The following is a 13784-nucleotide window of genomic DNA, read 5'->3' as shown; positions in this document are numbered from 1 at the left end:
ATCCTAAAAAGTCCATAAGGAAATATATGAGTGAGAATCCTGGGATTCAGAGACGGGGAGTGACTGGCCCAAAGTGACACCGACTACAATTCATGCCCCCTGAGCCTAAGTCCAGTGTTCTTTCCACCACATGGAGCTGCTGTCATCGGTCACTCTCCCAGAGTTTCTCTGAAGGCCTGAGTCCAATTTTCCAACCCTCACCACCTGGCACTAGGTGAAGCAGGGCTCCTTAGGGAACCTCACGATAGCTCTGGCTTAGATCATCAAGGAAAAAGCAGACCAGATGGCCTTTATCCTCCTGCCCCACCCCAACACAGCTCCCAGGAAGCTCCTGCCTCACCCAGCAGGGCCCACCTCAGCCAAAATTCCCTGCCTGGAGCTCCAGCACAGACCATTCAGCCAGGGCACCAGATGGTTGGACACGGGGTTCTCCTGGGACTCCACAAACCTGCAGGAGAAAGAGAAAGGGATGCTCTGGCACCGTGTCGCAGGGTTTCCAGGCAGGCCAGATTCCTGGGCCTGTTACCTGCGCAGTCACAGGTCTGGTGTTTAGAAGGTCCCCACTCTTGGTTGACTGATCCGCTGTCACTGTCTTGAAGTCTTAATAATTTTTGAACAAGGACTCCACAAATGATGTGGCAGATCCTGTGGCCAGGAAACAGCCCAGCTGCTTGAAAGTGGGCCTCTCTATCTTACCCCTCCTCCTACAGAAGCCCTGTGTTGGGGTGGAATGACTGGTTTCTCTTTGTTTTCTGGTGTCCTCACTGAAGGCTCAGTCTGCTCCAGTTCTTGCGGCTAATTCCTGGCCTGGCTTCAGCCCCATCAGCCATATGTGATGGGTTAGGGGTTGGAAGGGGTTTGCAGCACAGTTAGTGGCAAACTCCAGCTGGACCCACAAGAGTCAGAAGGACCTCAGCAGTCATGTGCTTCAGTCCTCCCACTGTAGAGGAAGGGAACCTGAGACCCAGAGTGGGAAAGAAACCTGTTTGGACTAACAGTGACTCTTCTCTTACTGTCTGTACCCTGCAGAGGGCAGGAAACCAGTGAAGAGAAGGAGCACTCATTTAGCATTGATCTTGGAAGTCTTCTATCATCTTTCATGCCCAGTTTAACTGGAGCAGAAAGTTCCCTTAAAATGACCAAAAAAAAAAAAAAAGAGGGACAAGATTTTTAAAAGAAAGAATAAATTAAAACCCAAATCTGACTGCCCAGCAGAGCATCTTGGCAGGACACATTTGGAACGCCCTACCAGGCTTCCCAGGTGGTTCAGTGGTAAAGAACCCACCTGCCAATGCAGGAGACTCAGGAGATGTGGGTCTGATCCCTGAGTCAGGAAGATCCCCTGGTGTAGGAAATGGCAACCCACTCCAGTATTCTTGTCTGAAGAATCTCATGGACAGTGGAGCCTGGCAGGCTATAGTCCATGGGGTCACAAAGAATTGGGCACGAGTGAGCAACTGAGCACACACTCAGGTCCTGACTACCACACCTGCTGTGTACTCACCTTGGCCCAGACCCAGCGCGGAGGACTTTCCAACACTGAGCTCAATTAATCTACCCAACAAACCTGTCAGATGCTTTTTTTTTCTTTTGTTACTATCTGCACCTCTCTGTCCTCAAGCCTAGACAAGGGGGTGACACATCATAGATGCTTAAAAACAACTTGTGGAGGAAGGAAGAAGGAAGAAGCTCTCTGTCAGGCCTTTTTTCCCCAAAGAAAGATTCAGTTGTATTGTATTTATGAGGTATTCTTTGCTAAAGAGGAAAGCATTCCTAACACATTTTGGATTTTAAACATTAAAAACATTAAATTTTTAATTTTAAACATCAAGGATATATAGGTTAGGGATATACAGGTTAATCAGGAATTCAGTTAAGCAGAATGATGGGTTGCTGTTGTTCATTGCTCAGTCATGTCCAACTCTTTGCAACCCCATGAACTGCAGCATGCTGGGCTTCCCCTTGTCCTTCACTATCTCCTGAAGTTTGCTCAGACTTATGTCCTTTGAGTTGGTGATGCCATCCAACCATCTCATCCTCTGTCTCCCCCTTCTCATCTTGCCTTCAATCTTTCCCAGCATCGGGGTCTTTCCTAATGAGTCGGCTCTTCACATCAGGTGGCCAAAGGATTGGAGCTTCAGCTTTAGCATCAGTTCTTCCAATGGATATTCAGGGTTGATTTCCCTAAGGATTGACTGGTTTGATCTCTTTGCAGTCCAAGGGGCTCTCAAGAATCTTCTCCAGCACCGCAGTTCAACAGCATCAATTCTTTAGCGCTCAGCCTTCTTTATGGTCAACTCTGGTTACTTGAGATTCAGCGTAATAGCACAGCACCCAGAAGCCTCCTTTATACTAACATGCATGGTGCCCCACAGGCTTGGCTGAAAAGAAGGCACAGTCAGCTTCTCCTTGGCCTTCTGTTAACCATAAGCAGCCAGGCAAGCCGGGAGGATGTTGCCGTCTGAGAACAGCCAAAGTTTTTGGTGAAGCTAGGAGGCTACATCCATCTCGCTTCACTCCCTACACTGCCCTGGCTAGTATTCCTGGCCAGTCCCATTCCCTTTGTCAGCTTGAGCTTCTGGGCAGCGGCTGGTAAGACAGCTGGCTCCAGTGCTGGCTCCTGCTCAGCCACTGGCATTTCAGAATCTTAGGGCAGATGCTATCATTGCAGGGCTCCAAAACCCAGATATCCCCAAGTGCCAGGCAGGAAACATACATGCAAGAAACTTCCAGGTTGGTACTGTACTGAACTGGAAAGTAGGGGTCTACCTAGCTCTAACTGGTGGTTTCCAGACAGGATTGAACACAATGTTACTAGACGTGGTAGTTTCTCAGAGAAGCTGGACATCCAGATTTCTGTCTTGGCTTTTGTGTTAGTTTCTGCTGTACAGCAAAATTAGTCAGCCGCATGTATATATATATATATATATATATCCCCTCTTCCTTGGATTCCTTCCCATTTAGGTAACCACAGAGCATTGAGTAGAGTTCCCTATGCTCTACAGTAGGTTCTCATTAGTTATTAATTCTTCTTTCTTTTTTCCTTTCCTTCTTTCCCCCCTCTTCTTTTTTTCTCTTTCTTTTCTTTCTTCTCCTTCTCCTTCTTTTTAAATGATAAGCACACAAGGGCTTCTATTGACAACCCCTGTGATAAGGAACTGAGGAGGAAAAGGCTGAGGACAAGATAATCTTCCAGAGCTGGGAGGGACCACAGAATCAATCTCACTGAGAATAAACAAGTGGCCTATGGACACATCCTCTCATCCCTCCATCCTCAGCTTTGGTCATCAGGAGTCAAGCCCTGGGGACATCATCTAGTCTTAATTGGCCCCTGTTCCAACCACTGCCCTTCCAGGTGATGGAGCTGGTCACATTCCCAGCAAGAGCCTCTTTCTCCAAGTTGACCCTTCAAAAGACACCTCAGTGAATATGAAGGGTGAGTTCTACCTAGTAAGATGTCATTGAAATAACATAACCCAAGTCCTCTTTTCCAAGGAGATCTTGCTGTTTAGAGACTTGAGGTGAACTCTTGTAAGTGAAGAATTCTATCCTAATTTATTTAAATTATTCTCTGGGAGTTCCCTGGTTGCCTATTTGTTTGGATTCTGGGTTTTCACTGCTGTGGCCCAGGTTCAGTCCCTGGTCAGGAAACTGAGATCCTGTAAACCATGGGGCCAAAAAAGAAAAAAAAAAAAAGGTAACTTCTGATGCCAAATGTGACCTCTTAAAAAGGATAACAGTAATAAAACATTTATTTATTTCTTAGTATAGGCAAGGCACTTTTTATAAATTGGATACAATTTTTTATGTATATTTTTCAAGAGTATGTGGAGATAAAGATGGCCACAAATTGTTTGTCACGTCTCTCTTGGCGGGGTGGGTCTAGCTTCCCCCAGTTGAATCTGGTGACCAGCTATGGATTGGGGTTCCCATGACTCCCACTTCAGAGGTTAGTCGATTGCTACAATAACTTACAGAGCCCAGGGAAACATTTACTTACATTTGATGGTTTATTGTAAAGGATATGATAAGATACAGGGCTTCCCTGGTGGTTTGGTGGTAGAGAATCTGCCTGCCAATGCAGGAGATGCGAATTCGATCCCTGATCCGGGAAGATCCCACATATCTCGGAGCAACTAAGCCCGTGCACCAGAATTATTGAGCCTGTGTTCTAGAGCCTGGGAACTGCAACTATTGAAGGCTGCTCACCCTATAGCCTGTGTTCTCTTGGAACTGAGACGCCATCGCGATGAGAAGCCCATGCACTGCAACTGGAGAGTAGTTCCCACCCTCCACAACTAGAGAAAAGCCTGAGGAGCAACGAAGACCCGGCATAGCCAAAAATTTAGCCAAAATTAAATACATAAAACTGTAAAGAATATTATAAGATATAGATGAATGGCTAGGATGAAGGGGTACATAGGATGAGGTCCAGAAGGGTCCCGAGTACAGGAGCTTCTGTTCCCATGGAGTTAGGATGTGCCACCCTCCTGGCATGTGGATGTGTTCACCAACCCAGAACTTCTGCCAGCCATGCACTTTTAGGATTTCTGTGGAGGCTTCATCACATAGGCATGAGTGATCATTAACTCAGTCTCCAGCTCCTCTCCTCTTCCCAGAGTTTGAGGGGTGGAGCTGAAAGTTCCAAGCTTCTAATCATGACCTGGTCTTTCTGGTGACCTGCTCCAATCTTTCAGTTATCCAAGAGCATGCCAATCATTGCCCATTAGAACAAGATACTCCTATTGCCCAGGAAATTCCGAGGGATTTAGTAGCTCTGTGCAGGAACCAGGGTCAAAGACCAAACATTAGAACAAAAGATGCTCCAAGTGCCCTTATCATTTAGGAAATTACATACATTTCAGAAGCTCTGTGCCAGAAATGGGGCAGAGACCAACACATGTATTTTTTAAATTATTATTTCACAAGTTGTACAGTTGTCTAAGAATGGAGAAGGCTGACAAGCAGTCTTTGCCACAACAAATATTATAATCCATAGATAAGGAAATCAAGGCCCAGATAGTTTAACTAATTGCCTAAGACCTCATTAGAAGCAGCAAAGCTAGAATTCTAACATGCCCTATAATAGACATTCAATTTTTACTTCTCTTATTTAAAAAAAAAAAGTTTTATGATCGCTTTTAACAAGCACTTCTGAAACTGCTTCCCTGGTGGCTCAGATGGTAGAGAATCTGCCTGTAATGCAGGAGACTTGGGGTCAATCCCTGGATCAGGAAGATTCCCTGGAGAAGGGAATGGTAACCCACTCAGTATTCTTGCCTGGAGGATCCCATGGACACAGGAGCCTGGCAGGGTACAGTCCATGGGGTCGCAAAGAGTTGGACACAACTGAGCGACTAACAGTTTGACTTTCTGAAACCGTGCAGCTCAGATTGGGACTTGAACCCCCAGGCTGGGATACAATCTCAGCCGAAATCCAGATTGGGACTTGAACCCAATCTGAGATTGTACACCTGGTCTCAGGACTTAATGAAGCTCAGGTTCTTTGATGTCTTGTCACAGGAAGAATCCAGTGAGAGACAATGTGATAGGTAAGAAGTGGATGTATTTAGAGAAATACACTCCACAGATAGAATGTGGGCCGTCTAAGAAGGAGAGAGTGGCACCAGGGTATGGGGTGGTCAGTTTATATAGGGGTGGGTGATTTCATAGGCTAATGAGAGGGAGGAGTATTACAGCTATTTTGGGGAAAGTGAAAGTGTAGTCACTCAGTTGTGTCCCACTCTTTGCGACCCCATGGACTGTAGCCTGCCAGGTTCCTCTGTCCATGGAATTCTTCAGGCAAGAATACTAGAGTGGGTTGCCATTCCCTTTTCCAGGGGATCTTCCTGATCCAGGTATCGAACCCAAGTCTCCCACATTACAGGCAGATTCTTTACCATCTGAGTCACCAGGGAAGTGGTGGGGATTTCCAGGAATTGGGCCACTACCCACTGTTTGAGCTTTGGAACTGTTATGGCGCCTGTGGGTATGTCATTTACCTTGCTGATGTGTTACAGTGATCATATGCAGAAGCTCAAGGTCTAGTGGAAGTCCACGCATCTGCCACTTGGACCTTGTTGTTCAGTCACTCAGTCATGTCTGACTCCTTGCGACCCCATGGACTGAAGCAAGCCAGGATTCCCTGTCCTTTACCATCTCCCAGAGCTTGTTCAAATTCATGTCCATTGAGTCAGTGATACCATCCAGCCATCTCATCCTCTGTTGCCCCCTTCTCCTCCTGCCCTCAGTCTTTCCCAGCATCAGGGTCTCTTCCAGTGAGTTGGCTGTTTGCATCAGGTGGCCAAGTATTGGAGCTTCAGCTTCAGCATCAGTCCCTCCAATGAATATTCAGGGTTGATTTCCTTTAGGATTGACTGGTTTGATCTCCTTGCTGTCCGAGGGGCTCTCAAGAGTCTTCTTCAGCACCACAATTCGAAAGCATCAGTTCTTCAGTGCTCAATCTTCTTTATGGTCCAACTCTCACATCTGTACATGACTAGTGGAAAAACCATAGCTTTGACTATACAGACCTTTGTTGGCAAAGTGATATCTCTGTTTTTTTAATACACTGTCTAGGTTGATCATAGCTTTTCTTCCAAGGAGCAAGCGTCTTTTAATTTCATGGCTGCAGTCACTGTCCACAGTGATTTTGGAGCCAAAGAAAATAAAATCTGCCACCATTTCCACTTTTTCCCCATCTATTTGCCAGGAAGTGATAGGACCAGGTGCCATGATCTTAGTTTTTTGAATGTTGAGTTTTAAGGTAGCTTTTTCACTCTCCTCTTTTCACCCTCATCAAGAGGCTCTTTAGTTCCTCTTTGCTTTCTGCCATTAGAGTGGTATCTTGGACCTATTTGATTTTAATCACCTTATGTCATGGGCTTCCCAAGTGGCGTAGTGATAAAGAATCTGCCTGCCAATGCAGGAGACACAAGAGACGTGGGTTTGATCCCTGGGTTAGGAACTCACTTCAGTATTCTTGCCTGGGAAAATACCATGGAGCGAGGAGACTGGCAGGCTACAGTCCATGTGGTCACAAAGAGTCGGACATGACTGAGTGACTAGGTACACACACAGCTTACGTCAGGTCCTCAGGCTGCTGCTGCTGCTGCTGCGAAGTCGCTTCAGTTGTGTTCAACTCTTTTTGACTCCAGGTGTGCAATCTACGGACTGTAGCCCACCAGGCTCCTCTATCCATAAGATTCTCCAGGCAAGAATACAGCCCTCCTCCAGGGGATTTTCCCCAGCCAGGGGTTGAACCCACATCTTTTAAGTCTCCTGCATTGGCCTGTGGGTTCTTTATCACTGGTACCACCTGGGAAGCCCTATCCTCAGGCTATGTCATTCTTTTTTTTTTTTTTTTAATTTACTTGACTGCATTGGGCCTTAGTTGCAGCACGTGGGATCTTCATTGCGTCAGGTGGGATCTTTTGTTGTGGAGCATGGATTCTCTAGTTGAATCACAGGCTTCAGTGGTTGTGGCACTTGGGCTTAGTTGCTCCTTAGCATGTCGGACCTCAGTTCCCCAACCAGTGAGTGAAACCGAGTCCCCTGCATTTCAAGGCTGATTCTTAACCACTGAGCCACCAGGGAAGTCCCTATGTCATTCTTGTAAAAGTTGTGACCTGACCCCTTCCCTCCTGTCTCAGTTCTGCTGTAGTCTTTCTTTTTGTTATTTTAATTTATTCTTTCTTCCAGTTTTATTGAGATATAATTGACACACGGCACTCTGTAAGTTTAAGGCATACAGCATAATGAAATGATTACCACAATAAGTTTAGCGAACATCTGTCATCTCATATAGATACAAAATAAAGGAAACAGAAAAAAAAGTTTCTTTCCTTGTGATGAAAACTTAGGATTTACTCTTCTAACAACTTTCCTAGATAACATGCAGTAGTATTAATTATATTTATTATACTGTACGTTACATGCTAAACACTGATTCATCTTATAACTAGAAGTTTGTACCTTTTGACTAATTTCATCAAACTCCCCCTACCTCTGGTAACTACAAATCTGATCTCTTCTTCTATGATTTGGTTTGTTTGTTTTTTGAAGTATAATTGACCTACAACATTTTATTACTTCCTAGGATACAATACTGTGATCTGATATTTCTCTACATTTCAAAGGGCTTCCCTGGTAGCTCAGCTGTAAAGAATTTGCCTGCAGTACAGGAGACTGAGATTTGATTCCTGGGTGAGGAAGATCTCCTGGAGAAGGGACAGGCTACCCACTCCAGTATTCATGAGCTTCCCTGGTGGCAAAGATCATAAAGAATTCACCTGCAGTGTGGCAGACCTGGGTTCGATCCTTGGGTTGGGAAGATCCCCTGGAGAAGAGAATGTCAACCCACTCCAGTATTCTTGCCTGAAGAACTCGCATGGACAAAGGAACCTGGCGGATTACAGTCCATGGGGTTGCAGAGTCAGACATGACTGAGCAACTAAGCACACATACATTTCAAAATGATCGCTATGATAAATCCAGTTACCATCTTTCACCATACAAAGATATTATATAATTACTGACTGTATCCCCCACGCTGTACATTCCATACTCATGATTCATTTATTTTGTAACTGGAAGTTTGTACCTCTTAGTCTCCCTCATCTATTTTTCTCATCTCCCCACCCTACTCTGTCACCCACCTGTTAGTTCTTTGTATCTATGACTCTGTTTACATTTTGTTGTGGTGGTGGTGTTTGTTTTTTTGATATTTCACAAATAAGTGAAATCATTGTCTTTGTCTGACTTACCTCATTTAGTATAATATCCTCTGGGTCCATCCATATTGTCCCAAATGGCAAGATTTCATTCTTTTTTTATGACTGAAAAATAGTTCATTGTGTACAATCAGTCACTCTATAAAAATTATATATATATATATATATATATATATATATATATATATATACCAGCTTCCCTACTAGCTCAGATAGTAAAGAGTCCACCTGCAATGCAGGAGACCTGGGTTTGATCCCTGGGTTGGGAAAATCTCCTGGAGAAGGGAATGGCAACTCACTCCAGTATTCTCGCCTGGAGAATCCCCTGCACAGAGGAGCCTGGTGGTTTACAATCTATGGACACGACTGAGCAACTAACACATATATATACACCACATCTTATCCATTCATCTATCACTGAGCACTTAGGTTGTTTCTATATCTTGGCTATTGTAAGTATAAAAATAATTGTAAGTTTAAAGCATGAAAACAAAACAGGACTTCCCTGGTGGTCCAGTAGGTAAGACTGTGCTTCCACTGCGGGGAGCACAGTTTCCATCCCTGGTCCTGGTCGGGGAAGAGTGCTGCATCCTGCATGGTGTGGCCAAAAACAACAGCAAGAAAAAAATAACTAGTCATGCATCTTGTTTTAAAAAAGCCAGTCCTGGGACTTCCCTGGTGGTCCAGTGACTGGGACTCCACCCTTCCAATGCAAGGGACCTGCGTTGGCTTCCTGGTTAGGAAACTAAATCCCACACGCCACAACTAAAGATCCCACATGCCACAGCTAAGATCAGAGATCCTGCACGCTGCAACTAAGACCAGGCGCAGTCACATAATTTTTTTTTTTTTTTAAAGAAAATCCAGTGGTAATAAAAAGCTCATATGAAACACCAGCAGTCCTTTGTCCTAGCTTTGCCCACCTCCAGCTCACTGTGTTGCCTATATTTATCTCTTTTAAGCTGTTTCTTTTGGCATTTATCTCAGCATTTTAAGATAATGTGCTTATATTGTTATTTCGTGACTTAAAAACTAAAAGCAGTAATTATTGATAAAAGATTTAGCTTTCTTACTCCTGCACCTTGAAGTCCCTTCCTCCCCTTTTAAAATGAAGTTATGTCACAATACAGTCCATAGGGTTAAATAATCAGTATGGACATTATTGAGTATGTAAATATCATTCACTGCCGTGCTAAGTAGTTTACTATGATTACTTTTCCTTTTGTGTAAATCTTGTTTGTTTTTCCTATGATTAATAATGGCCGTATTTTCCCATTTGCTTTGTTACATGCATACTTATCCAAATGCTCCAACAGATCTGTTAATAATTATTTCAAATGCTTAGACAAGTCAGATAACCTCTTAGTTTTATCTCTCCCTGGAGACTTTCCTTTGATAGTGCTCCATATTCTTGCTCCAACTGAACTGGCCACATTCTGGTCAGCTGCCCAGCTGTCATTTGAAAATCTCTTGGTTGTTCTTCTGAGATTGATTCTTGGTTTCCTAGATGCTCTGCCTTCCACTTCCTTGCTTAGCAGCTCTATTTTGCTGAAACATATTCTCCAGTGACTTTCTGAGAAAGGTAAAACAGGATGTAAATTTATTTACCCTTTACTTATCTGGGAATATTTTTATTTCAGCCTCATACTTGATTGAAAGTTTGGTTGCACATGAAATCTAGGTTGAAAAGTTTCACTCAAAAATTATGAAGGCAAAAAAAAAAAATTATGAAGCCATTGGAAATTCCCTGATTGCCCGGTGGTTAAAACTTCACACTTCCACTTGGAGGGGGTGGGATGTAGTACAACCCATATGCTGTGTGGTGCAGTCAAAAAATTAATTTTTAAACATATAAAAAATTATGAAAACATTGATGTGTTTTCTAGCCTGCAGTGATGTCAAGAAGCATGTCATCCCTGCCCCCCACCATCTCAGAAAATCTTTAGGGTTTTCTCTTTATTTCCAGTGTGCAGCTGTTAAGATTCAATTCACTGGTTCAAATATGGAGATTCATGTCTTTGTTTTGCAAAATTTTCTTGAGTTATTTCTTTGATAATATCCCCTTTTCTCTGCTCCACCACTTCCTGTCCCTGCCCATTTTCTGTTCTCTATTTCTGGAATTCCTGTTAGTCAGATGTTGTAGCTGAGCCGAAACTTAATTTTCTTCTCTCTTCTTTTCCATCTCTTTGTCAATGAAGCTGCTGAGCCCTAACCACTGGACAGCCAGGGATTCCCTCCATCTCTTTGTCTTTTTGTTCGGCTTTCCAGGAGATTCTCTTAACTATTTTTAACTCTTCTTTTGATTTATTTTTAAATTCAGCAATCATACTTTAAATTTTTAGGTGCTAGTTTTCATTTTGTTCATTTTTCAAAGTATTCTCTTCTGGCTTTATAGTTGTGATATCTGCTTTATTTAATTTCCCTTCTCTTGGGAATCCCCTGGTGGTCCAGTGGTTAGGACTCTGAACTTCCTCTGCAGGGGGCCTGGGTTCTATCCCTAGGGATCCCATAAGCCAAGCCGGGTGGCATGTCCCCCACCCCCACCAAAAAAAAAAAAAAATTCCCTTCTCTCTAAATAACTCCTTTTAACAGTTCTTTGAAGGCAAGTCTACCGGCAACAGATTCCCTCAATTTTTGTTTGTCAGAGAAAATATTTCTCCTTTGCTTTTGAAGGACCATTTTACAGAATGTAGGTTTCTCTTAACATTTAAAGTATTTCACTCAACTCTCTTTATGCTTGCATAGTTTCAGAGAAGTCAGATGTGTAGTACACCCTTGAACAACATGGCTTTGAACTGCGAAGGTCTATATATAGTGGATTTTTTTCAGTAGTAAATACTACAATACTACATGATCTGCAGTTGGTTGAATCTGTAGATGAGAACTGTGGGTATAGAGGGCCTACTATAAATTATATAGAAAATTTCAAGTATGTTGAGGGTCAGAACCTCTAACTCCCATATTGTTCAAGGGTCAACTGTAAATCTTTTCTTTTTTTTTGCCATACCTGTTGGCTTGCAGGATCTTAGTTCCCCAACCAGGAATTGAATCCAGACCTGGGCAGTGAAAGTGCAGAGTCCTAACCACTGGACTGCAGGGAAGTCCTGGAAATTCTCTGTAATTTTTTTTTGTGTGTGTGTGGGGGGTGGGGGATGGAGGAAGAAGGCAGGTTTTTAATTTTTTGTCATTTTTAAATATTTATTTATATTTGGTTGCACTGGGTCTTTGTTGTGCATGTGGGCTCTCTCTAGCTATGGTGAACAGGGGCTACTCCTCATTGTGGTGCACAGGCTTCTCACTGTGGTGGCCTTGCTAGTTTCAGAGCACAGGCTCTAGACACGTGGTCTTCAGTGCCTGCGGCACATATGCTCTACAGTTGTGGCTTGAGGTCTCTTGAGCTCGGGCTCAGTAGTTGTGGCGCCTGGGCTTAGTTGTTTCACGGCATGTGGAATCGTCCAGGACCAGAGATTGAAGCTGTGTCCCCTGCACTGGCAAGCAGATTCCTATCCACTGTACAACTAGGGAAGTCCTGTAATTCTTAATCTTTGCTTCTCTTTAAGTACAGTGTTTTCTCCCTCTGGCTTTTTTCAGGATTTTTTCTTTGATTTTTTTTTTGTATTTTTGAAAATGATATGACTTGGTGTCAAATTTTTTGGCTTTATCCTGCTTGGTGTTCCCTGAACTTCCTGAATCAGTCATTAGTTAATTCAGTTCAGTTCAGTCGCTCAGTCGTGTCTGACTCTTTGCAGCCCCATGGACTGCAGCATGCCAGGCTTCCCTGTCCATCACCAACTCCCGGAGCTTGCTCAAACTCATGTCCATCGAGTCAAGGATGCCATCCAACCATCTCATCCTCTGTCATCCCCTTCTCCTCAGAGGATTAGTTAATTAGGTGCCTAAAATTAATTTTGGGGAAATTCTGTCATTATTGTTTCAAATATTTTTCTGCTCCTTTCTCTCTTCTTGTTCTGATATCCTACTCTGTGTACATTTATTACTTTTGGTTTTCTACAGTTCTTGGATTTTTCTTTTTGTTTCCTTTTCAGTTTTGGAGGTTTGTATTGAGATATCCTGAAGCTCAGAAATTCTTTCCTAAGTTGTATCTAATCTATACTGTGTGTTTGTTTTTGTTGCTAAGTCGTGTCCAACTCTTGCAACCCCATGGACTGTACCCCACCAGGCTCCTGTGTCCTTGGGATTTCCCAGGCAAATTTACTTGAGTGGGTCACCATTTCCTTCTCCAGGGGATCTTCCCAACCCAGGGATCAAACCCAAGTCTCCTGCATTGCAGTGAATTCTTTACCACTGAGCCACCTGGGAAACCCCTCTACAGTATAGGCCAATCAAAAGCATTCTGCATCTCTCTTAAAGTGTTTTTTTTCTTCTTTAATCTCTAGCATTTCTCTTTGGTTCTTTCTTAGAATTTCCATCTCTCTGCTTACATTGCCCATCTGTCTCTTCCTGCAGGTTGTCTGCTTTATCCGTGAGAGGCCTTAGCATTTTAATCGTAGTTGTTTAAAAGTCCTGCTCTGATAACTCTAACACCCCTGTCATATCTGAGTCTAGCGCTGATGCTCTGTCTCTCAAAACTGTATTTTTTGCCTTTTAGTATATGTTGTAGCATTTTGTAAAGAATTTGTAGTATTTTAAAAAGAATATGGGTCTTCATTGTTGTGTGAGGGCTTTCTTTAGTTGGGGCAAGCAGAGGCTACTCTCTAGTTGTGGTGGCTTCTCTTGTGTAGCATGGGCTCTAGAGCTCACAGGCTTCAGTAGTTGTAGCACTCAGGCTTAGTTGCTCCATGGTATGTGAGATCCTCCTGGATCAGGGATCAAACCTGTGTCCCCTGCATTGGCAGGTGGATTCTTAATCACTGGACCACGAGGGAATCCCTCCTTTAATTTTTTTTGATAGTCAGACATAATGTACTAGGTAAAAGGAATTGCTCTAAGTAGGCCTTTAGTAATGAGGGTGCACAGTATAAGGCGAGGGGAAGTGTTCTGTAGTCCTGTGATTGGATCACATACTCTTAAGTGAGGCTGTGTGCTTCTGGA

The sequence above is a fragment of the Giraffa tippelskirchi genome, chromosome 7 (genome assembly GCF_054371585.1).
Source record: "Giraffa tippelskirchi isolate mGirTip1 chromosome 7, T2T-mGirTip1v1.2.pri, whole genome shotgun sequence".
Classification (NCBI taxonomy): Eukaryota; Metazoa; Chordata; class Mammalia; order Artiodactyla; family Giraffidae; genus Giraffa; species Giraffa tippelskirchi.
This window is presented reverse-complemented; position numbering follows the sequence as displayed.